Source organism: Silurus aristotelis (assembly GCF_946808225.1).
Source record: "Silurus aristotelis genome assembly, chromosome: 9".
NCBI lineage: Eukaryota > Metazoa > Chordata > Actinopteri > Siluriformes > Siluridae > Silurus > Silurus aristotelis.
Window position 1 is genome coordinate 14,135,756 of NC_139582.1, and position 11,303 is coordinate 14,147,058.

Sequence of the window (11,303 nt, forward strand, 5' to 3'; positions counted from 1 at the left end):
TTGGACTTGTTTATTTTTATACAAGGAATATTATTAGAAAATCAACTAATATATCTTCCTCCCTCCACTGGACAGCTTCATTTTTAGAGCCACAGTGGTCATTTTTCATTTATATCTGTGTTCGGTCATGTCCCAAATCAATCTTGCTCTATGTGACCCCTACAGGTCTGCAGTCATTTATGCTTATTAGACAGTATAGCTAAAACTATAAAAGGATGTAAAACATTATACTGTTTATATTTACTGATTTATTTATTTACTCATTCATTTTCTATTTGTCTTCACATGAAAAAAAGTGTGGGAAATTTTGCTTACTAGAGAGAGAGAGAGAGAGAGAGAGAGAGAGAGAGAGAGAGAGAGAGAGAGAGAGAGAGAGAGAGAGAGAGAGAGAGAGAGAGAGAGGAAAAAATGGATTAACAGCTCTCATCTCTAAACACATGCTGCCCCCTGCAGGAGAAATAGAAATGGATAGCAACAGGAAAGGAAGAAAGATAGATTAGGTAATAGACAGTGGTGGACTAAGTACTCAAATCATGTACTTGAGTTAAAGTAGAGATATACTAGGTAAAATATAACTCCAATAAAATAAAAGTGCTCCCTTTAAACTATTACTTGAGAGAATTACAAGCGTATTTGGTATTTAGGTATCCAAAGGACTATGTTTTATTATGGCTATAATGTCCTTATTATAATTTTTGTCACAACACTATGTAAAAGAGACTCTAATTGAATTTTTAACTATTCACATAATTATATTCATTAGTCAAACACTGATTAATATCTATTACAATTATCTTAAACCAAAAAACTTTCTTTTCAACTACTTAAAAAGAAATCACGCAAATAAAGTGTGGCAAGTTCAAGTCAGCAGTCAGCAGCTTCCATCATTTATTCTTATCAAAATGTTCTGCTTAATGTTGAACTGATCCTGAAATGTATGATGGTGATAAGTAGATACCACCAAGCGGCAATCAGAAAAAGTTCAAAACAGAGCACACATGGCTCTACCCTGATTAGTGGTTTGCTGCGTGTTGAAAAATTTGTATCCACCTAAAATTAAAAAGAAACTACTGATTTTACAAAATGTAGTTGAGTAAAAAGTTTTTGACATTTTAAATGATATTTGACTTTTGGAGAAAATACAGAAAAAAGTATGGCGGTTAAGAAGAAAATGAGGGAGATACAGAGAATAAACCGATCAATCATAAGGTCTTCAGTCAGCAGCTACAAACCAGACATCGACCACACATACACACACACACACACACACACACACACATACATACACACACACACACACACACACACATACACTACTGACCCAGAGCGTTGCTGCTCTCCAGGGAGTGCAGGTGTGTAGTCACGCTGTGCTAAGCAGCTAAGCGTAGCTTGTACTTCACACACGACTGCGCTGCCATGTTAATTTATTTTTATTTGTTTTTATTTATTTATTTACCTCTCACTTTATTTCAGTTTTTTAGATGGCTTAAAAATTGCCATATTACAAACTATGTGATCACATGATCAAAATTTCAACGAGGGAATATGTATTGTTCCTTTTTGTTCATTTTAGGCCTGCCTCTGGATAGTGTTCTTTTCGACTGGAGGCCACTCTGTGCAGCTGGGGACGGTTTCTCATCAACGCCTTGGGTGGTTCCATTAAATTCCGAAGTAAGATGGGCGCTTTGAGGATGGATTGGATTGTAGTTAATGTCAACAGTCTCCTACACTGACTCAGGAATACAGTTCGCATCTAATCATCAACACTGTCCCCCGCAACATTGTATATCTGCTTCAAATGGACATTCGGTGCAACCCAGATGAGGATGGGTTCCCTCTTGAGTCTGGTTCCTCTCAAGGTTTCTTCCTTATGCTATCTCGGGGAGTTTTTCCTTGCCACAAGTGCTCATCAGGGACAAACTTACTTACAAAGAACATATTTACTCTTAATCACCACATTGTCTGTGTAAAGCTGCTTTGAGACAATGTTCATTGTTAAAAGCGCTATACAAATAAAAATACTTTCAAAATACTTTATTAAAATGTATAAAAAATTTTAAAGACAGCATATTATCTTCCTCTGTCTTTTTGCTAATTTTATTATCTTTCAAATATTTTACACAAACAGTCCTAGAGTTAAGCACTGTATACTTTGCAGCAGCTTAGTGACAATAAAGACATAATGTGCTGGCATGACAGTAAAATAGCATATTCAATTCTCAGGAGCTGCAGTCTTCATACAGCATATACTGGTAAGACTGTGCATTTTTCCATCCTCTGATTGGTTAGTCAAAGGGAAACTGTTACAGCCAAATTTCACTGGCATAACACGTCTGTAGCGCTTTGCACACATTAATACATCTTAATTAGACTTTTTTTATGCCTACAGAGGAAAATTATTTTTTTATTTTAAGATTTAATGGTTTCTATAATTGCGATGTAATAGTGGTGGTATTAAGAGGTAGATTAAGTCAGGTAAATCCCCACTGAAGGCCCAGGTACCAATTGCATGGCCTGCCATTGCTAGCATGTACATGAAATGTCATATGTATGATAACCTATTGTTAAAGTAAAGCAAGCATAACAGTAGCTATGCACTATTGACACTTTTCATATTAGCTGATAGTTTGGATGTCTTTATTTTTTATATCTTTATAGCTGTTAGTGTATGGTTAACTGAGCCTTTTGTTGGAGTAAAATAGGCATAATATTAGCATGCAAAGAAATCTACCTCAGAAAAACATTTGTGACACATGTTCACAACAGGCTTTGTTTACAAATCATTACAAACTTTGTTTAGGAATTGAGCATTAGTTTATACCTCAGGATTTAAACATTTCTGTTATAAGCCTCACTGTTGTCATAAAACTGTTGTGTAGCTGTACAGTAATCATCCCTTATGTGCATACACCTGAAATCACAGTTTGTGCTGAAATCACAGCAGATATCTGATGATTGCATGTCTCTTGTTAGCATGAACGTTGAATTAGATATAAAATCAAACTTTGAACAGATTTGTGAGTGTTCCTAACTACTGACAACAAGAGAAACGGTCTTGTGTTTTTACAAAAGAAAATATAAATAATTCCGTTAAACACAATGCACAATAAGACATTTATGTCAATTTGTGCTGAAAGCATCAGAGTTGGAGCGGATGCAAGTGCAAGGAAAAATGTTTATTGAAACAAGCACACAAATCCAAATTAGCAGACAAAAGTGTAGTCAGAAACAGACAGGGTTCTGGCAATAAACAAACAACAAAACATAGGCAAAACAGAAGTCGAGATAAGGCAAAGTGCAAGCAAGATTAAAAACCATAAAACATGACAAAATTTATAACTTACAAAACAACGGCTTGGCAAAACGGTGACCTGAACGAGTTACTTTGCAAAAACTCAGGTAAAACACAGGTCTGTGTATATACAAACATTGATCAAATGCAACAGTGAGACCGTGAAGACATTAACCAATAATGAGACATGGGTGAAGACATCACATGAATGAAAACAAAACACAAGTGAAATGAAAAACAAAACAAAAATCACATAAAACCTAAACACAGAAATGCATATTTGCGCTCTGAGCAGGCATGCGCATTGTAGCAGCTAGTGCTCATAGGGCATGCATGACATACATGCTGCTGCAGCGAAGGAGGAAAATCTCTGATGTAACCCCCCTCCAAAAGGCATGCCTTCTCGCAGTCCTGCCCCTGTGGCCAAATGTTCATACTAGACCCTTGTTCTGGAGGCATGCATTGTTTTTGCATGGACACTGGGACAGGCTCTTTGGGGACAGGTTGCTGGAACTTGGCTTGGGAGACCTCTGGTGTGAGCAGGTCATAAAGGGAGGCCACAGGTTTGCCTGCTGGTGTGAGCAGGTCATTGGTGGAGGTGACACTTTTTTCCTAGCTTTGAATGATTTTGTGGGCTGCTAAATTGCACTTGGTTAAAGGTCCGCTTGTGCGCCCTGACTTGAGCTTGGCTGGACGGGACACACTGTTGACCTCTGGCATGGAGTTGACATAGAGTTGGTGCCAGGGTTAGAGTTAGGGTGCCAATCTCAAACATGAGCCACTGATCCTCCCTAAGCTTTGAGTCCAGCGAATGCTAAAAATTAAAAATGCAAAGGTTCAAGGGGAGGAACAGAAATCCATTAAGGGAACATAAAAGAGTCAAGCACAGGCATGACGATCACTTGGTGCTTACTCTCTGCATCTATGATACCGGCGAAGTGATCTGTCATGTCAATGTGTGCTAACAGCAGGATAGCAAGGGTAAAGACATTACATAAATTAAAACAAAACACAAATGACATAAATCAAAACAAAAGCACATGTAACATATAGTAAACACAGAAACACATACTCACAGGATTTGTGGGGGCTAGCATTTAGAGTGTGGGCCTTGGCTATGCCACTAATGCCAGTAAAGGAGGGGACTCACCGGCAATTAAAATTTACAATGCTGAATACATTTTATTAATACACCAATCAGTCATAACATTGTTATTTTAACTTTATGACAATAAAGTGAACAACTCTTATCTCTTTATCATGTCACCTGTTAGTGGGCAGCAAGTAAAAACTTTGTCAAAGTTGATGTGTTTGAAGCAGAAAAAACAGGCAAGGGCCAAATTGTGTTAACTAGATGACTTTGTCAGAGCAACTTCAAAACTGCAGCTTTTGTGGCATGTCCCTGGTCTTCAGTGGTCAGAATCTATCAAAAGTGGTCCAAGATAGGAACAGTGGTGAAATTTAGTTAACAAGGGCCAAATTGTGTTAACTAGATGACTGTGTCAGAGCAACTTCAAAACTGCAGCTTTTGTGGCATGTCCCTGGTCTTCAGTGGTCAGAATCTATCAAAAGTGGTCCAAGATAGGAACAGTGGTGAAATTTAGTTAACACTTTGCAGCTACATAATTAAAATCTAAAGAACAAAATTAAGTAACCGTGAAGTCAGATGCAGTTGATGAAAAATTGGAATGAAATTATTTGGTTTGGAGATATTGTACAATATCAATGTTACAACCTTAGCAGGAAATCAGATCACCAGAAAAACCACAACAACCACTTGATAAAAATAGGATGTCATGATCTTTAATGCTAGATGAAGTGGGGTTTTTTTTCCAGCAAAGCGACACATCTGATGAACATCTGAAGATCAATAAAGCTGCTGAGTCGTGAAAAGTCAAGTTGAAAAGGGAGACTTTTTTTTGGTTTTTCTCACGTTGTCTCCTTGATCTCTTCCTCACACAGAGAAGAGTTTTGTGTTTCAGAGCTTTGCATCATATGAGCATTGCTGGCCTCCATCACGGTTTCACTGGACTTGAATTCTCTTCCCTCTGTGGACGGAACTAATCAACTGCAATTAAACAACAAAGTTTCTTCTTTATTAACCTTTTTGTTATTTATTATTTATGATTTAGCAACGATAGAGGTAATAAGCTGGATGCTTGTTTTTTTTCTGTTACACAAAGTGAAGGTTTATGGATGTGGTGAGGAAAAACATGCATGTAGTTGGTTTGAAAGAGGCAGATGTAGAGGACAGAGTAGTATGGAGACGGATAATCCGCTCTGGCGACCCCTAATGGTAGCAGCCAAAAGAAGAAGAAGAAGATACAAAGCAAAGGATCCAGAACGATTTTTAATCAACCTTGTTGGTCATAAGAGTTTTTAAAAAAGTATATATTATGTACAATGAAGTTTCAAATGCAAGCAACTAAAAGTTTACATACAAATTTAAATAAAATAATAGACTGGACTCCACAAGATGGCGCTGCTGAACTAAAATGAGACAGATTAGCTTGAATAAATAATTGTAAAAATAAAATAAATAAGTTTTAGCATGCACCTGGTCATGTGGTCTAATTGCAGGTAGAATTAAATAGACCAGAATGAGACAGAGCACCTCACCATGTAACACAAGAGTCTGACCCAAATGCTTTTGTGTATTTCACACAACTGGCTTTTTTGCTGGCTTTCATTTCATCTAAACTTAATCAATAATCACGTTTTAACATACCATCCAGATCAGCAGGTCGGAGTTCCTCTTGCTTGTTTTTTAAAAAAGAAGGACATTAGACAGCAGCATGACACTTAAATATATATGTGCGTGTGTGTGTGTGTGTGTGTGTGTGTGTGTGTGTGTGTGTGTGTGTGTGTGTGTGTATATATATATATATATATATATATATATATATATATATATATATATATATATATATATATATATTAAATTTGAGTCATATATTTATTTGTATGTTTGTTTAATCAGCATCCTTTTTCTGAAACAAGTAATAAAAAAAAAAGAATTATTCAGCCAGAAAAGCTTAAAAAAAAAGTGTTTCTGAAGCAGATAAACAAAAAGGGAATGGAAAAATGTAACATGATAAAAATGTGGATTTTGTGGCATTGGGTTTGTGAATAGTATGAGAATATAAATATTATTTAAAGAGAAACTATATAAAAAAAATTACATAAACCCAGGTAACTTTTTTTTTTTTTTTTTTTTTTGCTTATGTGCTTCAAAGTTCAAGATTAAATGAACTTGAAAAAGCTACTGAAGGATAATAAATAACAAATTTCATTAGAATGCTTCTAATGTGATTCTGATTAAATACTGGTGTTTTTTGCATATAAAATTTGTTTTGTGCACAAACCATATATTAAGGTCAGTGATATTTTCATAATACACATTGTTGTGAATCTAATTAATTAATCAAATAATTTTTTTTTTATCTTTGACACTGCAGCAAACATGACATGTTAAACGTTGTGACTGAGATTTGCCTTGGACAGTTCTTCTTCCTGTTTCTTTTTCTTCTCTGTTTTATTACTGCAAGTGTGTGTGTGTGTGTGTGTGTGTGTGTGTGTGTGTGTGTGTGTGTGTGTGTGTGTGTGTGTGTGTGTGTGTGTGTGTGTGTGTGTGTTTACCCGGTGTCTACTCAGCTTTTTTTTTTTTTTTTTAACTTTGATTTTGCTTCCCTATAGTGTAATGGTTGAAAGTTTTTAGGGGCCGTGGGAAATTGTTCTTCTTGTGCATCTTTGTTTGTACAGTCATGTGACTGAAAGATTTAAATAATCTGTAAGCTTTTAGTCATTGTTAAAATAGTACACATATCTGCAGGCATTGTTTATATTAAAGTATAAAAAAGAAAACTGAACAAATGAGAAGGTGTTAGCCTGAGAGTTAAATTACATCACCTTTAGAAGTGACTGAAGGCTCACCTCACTCCTTCTCTGTGTCTGTATGTAAAAATGTTGTGTAATAATACATAAAAAAAACACACCAATAGAAAGATATAGTGATGGTTTATTTGGAGTTCTGATTCATGGTCATTGTAAGTTTTAGTCATTTTCCCAAAATTCTGAGTCACACATTGTTTATTCTTCATCTCTCCGTCAGTAGGTGCAGCTTCACTCATTTACTTTTGTCCTTTTTTGTCCTGCTGGGAGAACATAGCACCCAGCTAATCTCATCAGCGCAGAGCTAATCGCACTGCTCCAGACCTGAAAACTATTTCCACAACGTCAGCATCCATTTCCTGTTCATCTACAGCTCACTTCCTTTGTCTGAACCTAAAGAAACGATGCAGAGCAAACCAAATTCTTCACTATTTTTTACTATTTTAAGCACTTTTAATAATTTAATTGTTAATAATATGCTTTAATATGACACTAATTAAAGGTTTTGGTGACAGGTTAATTTTGTATAAACATGTTTTAACATATTAATAGCCACATTCAGGATGTCACCGATTGTATAGCATGTTTATTAGTACACATTATCCAAAGGAAGTCTGATCAAAATTATTTATTAATATACATATTATACATACATACCAATATATCCTTTAATATTTTTTTCATTTTATTAATTTAGAATTTTTAATTGGTCTGTCTGTGTACCTGCCTGTCTATTTGTTTGGCACAGTTTCACAGACCTGCAGTTGAAAACACAGTTACAGAAATCCTCCTTTGGGTGTTTAGGAATCCAGGATTCTGTGTGTGTGTGTGTGTGTGTGTGTGTGTGTGTGTGTGTGTGTGTGTGTGTGTGTGTGTGTGTGTGTGTGTGTGTGTGTGTGTGTGTGTGTGTTCTGAGGAACGTCCATTCTTTCAGCAGGATGTTGGAGGTCGAAGGCTATAAATGGGGATGTTGCTACTGTTTGAATTGTAGGAAGTGAATTTTAGCTCAACACTTAAAACAAATGGCTTTCAGTGAGACACTGAATCACTCTAAGTTCACCTGAGACACACTGAGACATAATGAAACACACCAAGACATTGATACATGCAAAGTGAAGGAAGCACTTGCAGGGATGCAGGAAGTATGGCACTGAGACGCAGCATCTCGTTCCCTCTGGGAACCATGGTTACAGACGTAACCTAGAGATGTTACCTTCAGGAACTCTGAGTTTGGGAACAAAAGTAAAACACTGCAAGACTGACAAATCCCTGTCTATTGTGGATGGGCACAGCTAGGTCAAAGGACTGAGGGGCCAAGAGTGGCACTAAGGTCAAGGCTGTAAGACCTGACACAGGTCAGAGGGGTGGACCAGCCTGCAGATTTGCAAATGTCCTTGAGAGAAACTTCAGAGGAAAAGACTTTAGAGGCCCACCACACTTCGGGGCCAAATGAGCCCTGACCCCAAAAGAAGCAGGGAGACAAGAGGACTCGTAAGAAGACTAAATAGCATCCACAATCCACCTGCTGAGGGTCTGCTTGTCCGTAGGAAGATAAACAGTTGGTTTGACACCTAAGAGCAGAGCAATGGGGGGGACGGCATATGGCCACCCCTGCACCATGGCTTGCAGTTCGAGAGGAGCTGGATTAGTAAGGGCAAACCAGAGGGGACAGTGCAAAGTGTCTTGAGTCGCAAACAGGTCCACTTGTGCTCTGTAAACTTCCTCCATATTTGCTCCACTACATCTGGGTAAGAGACCACGGATGTGTTGTCCGTAGGGACCAGCAAATGATGGCCCATCAGGTCTATGTGGAATGCTTCAGCGCTAGAAGCACAGTCAGCATCTCCAGGCAGTTTATGTGCCACTAGAGATAGGGCCTGTTCCATAGACCTTGGGTGTAGTGGCCACTCATGACTGCCCCCAGCCCGTGAGGGAGGCATCTATCGTTAAAAGTATGCGACAACAAGGAGCTCCCAACATAGGGCCTTATGACAGGAACCATGTCTAAGACCCGTAAGACTTGCTGCGTGACCTTGTTCATGTGGAACTGGTTGTCCCTCCGGAAAAAGCACTTTTTAAAACTGCTTCACAGTGAGTGACTGGTCTTTTTTCATGCTCTTGAAGGCCGTGAGGATTAACTCAATCCCAGCAGGAGACAAGTGCCCCTGCATTGTGGTCAAATCCCACACTACACCTAGATAGGTGTTCCTCTTCACTGGAGAAAGCACACTTTTCGTGGCATTTATTCTTAACCCCAACTCCTTCATGTGGGAGAGAACAACATTGTGATGCCGAATTGTCAACTGCTCCAATTGAGCTAGTATCAAACAATCATTTATATAATTCAGTATGCTGATGCCCTGGAGTCTCAGAGGAGCCAGAGCAGCATCCACACACTATGTGAAAGTGCGCGGAAAGAGTGCAAGGCCAAACGGCAGTGCTCGTTATTGGTAAGCTTCGCAAACAAACCTCAGGAACTTGCTGTGCAGAGGAGGGATGGGTATACCAAAGGCCCACTAAAGCCGCTACAATCCCGGGTGAAAGCTGAGGGAGGCACTCGCTGAAGATTGCCGGGCCCTGAAACGATGGGTGGCAAACAACCTGAGGGCACAGGGGGGAGACGGGCACTTTGTCCAAGCCCTCTTATTAAAGATAATGGTCCTTTTATCCATCACTTCAACTTAGAGCACCACCTAGAGTCCCTAGAGGGGGGAGTGCAGGTGGACAGCATCGCTGAACAGGTCAGTAGGCATGACAGGCACATCCAGGAGAAAAGCTCTGTCTCTGTAATTAAGATCAGAGATTGTTAACCACAAGTGCCTCTCAACGCCCACCAGAGCTGCCATAGACTGGCCGATGGCTTTAGAGGTCTCCTTAGTGGCCCTGAGAGACAGGTTTGTTGCCCGATGCAATTCTAAGATGTCATCGTTCCTCATCTCATCTCCCTTATCTATATATATGCCTTGCCCACCAGAGCCGAGGAGGTCCTAAAGGGCTTGGTGGACAGTACCAGTGCCTCAAGAGACGATGCAGGCCAAGCGATGTTAAGCTTGGAAACAGCACAAGTTACTACCTCCAAAAGCTTCTTAAACTGTACTCCTTGAGCGGAGTGTACACAGGGACATTCATTCGCAGTGCAAGCATACGGATCCCTCGAGCACCAACCGAGCTTGCTCCGCTCCTAGACATGCTACACATGGACTGTAAGACCAGTTGCCTTTGTTTTGCTTTTTAATTTTTCTTTTTTTTTTTTTGTTTCACTGACTTACCAATACTTACCTGTGGCAAACAAACCCACACACACCAAGAGCGCTTCCTAAACATACAAAAGCTAGGGCCATCTCCACTGCATGTGCTTTTATAGTTTCTTGGTCGTCACCCCGCCAGTGACGTTGCGCTTTTCAGTTGGACTGATTACCCACGTGGTTCAGTGCGTGGTCATGCAGAGGCATTCCCAAAGCGTTGTTAACATAGCTTAAGTTCCTGAAGGGGAAACACACTTTTTTCTGTTATTTGCACTGAATCTTTGATGGACTGTACTATGTTCAGGCCAACAGTTAGATGCAAGGCCTTATTCTAGAATTATTGTATTTTGAACATATCCATATATATTTAAATAAACTGTGTTATAGTTTGACATAATCTAATACTCTCTCTCTCTCTCTCTCTCTCTCTCTCTCTCTCTCTCTCTTGTGCATGGCCAACCCTTCCTGTCCATTATCGCCTCATCAACATCATCCTCTGAAAACTGCTCCACCAAACGAGTGTGAGATAAACACAAACATTCTTCTAGTTCCTCTTAATTATTGCATTATTCCAGCTACATAGATTTTTTTCCCCACATGTTTGTGTGTACAACACATTGATAAATTCTCAGAATTACTAATTACAGCTTCACGAGGAAAAACTGTAAAGGTGTAATGGGGTAAAATAATTATGTACATTATTATATAATTAATGATTCAATAATCTCTCCTTGTTTCTGTGTTCATTTACCTTTTTCAAGCAACCTGTAGCTCACAAATGTACAAGCACACAATCTCAGTTAAGCAGTCTTATCTGATTTCCTAGTGAATTTCCACAAAACGGCAGTCACAATAACAGGAAGTGAATTGTATAG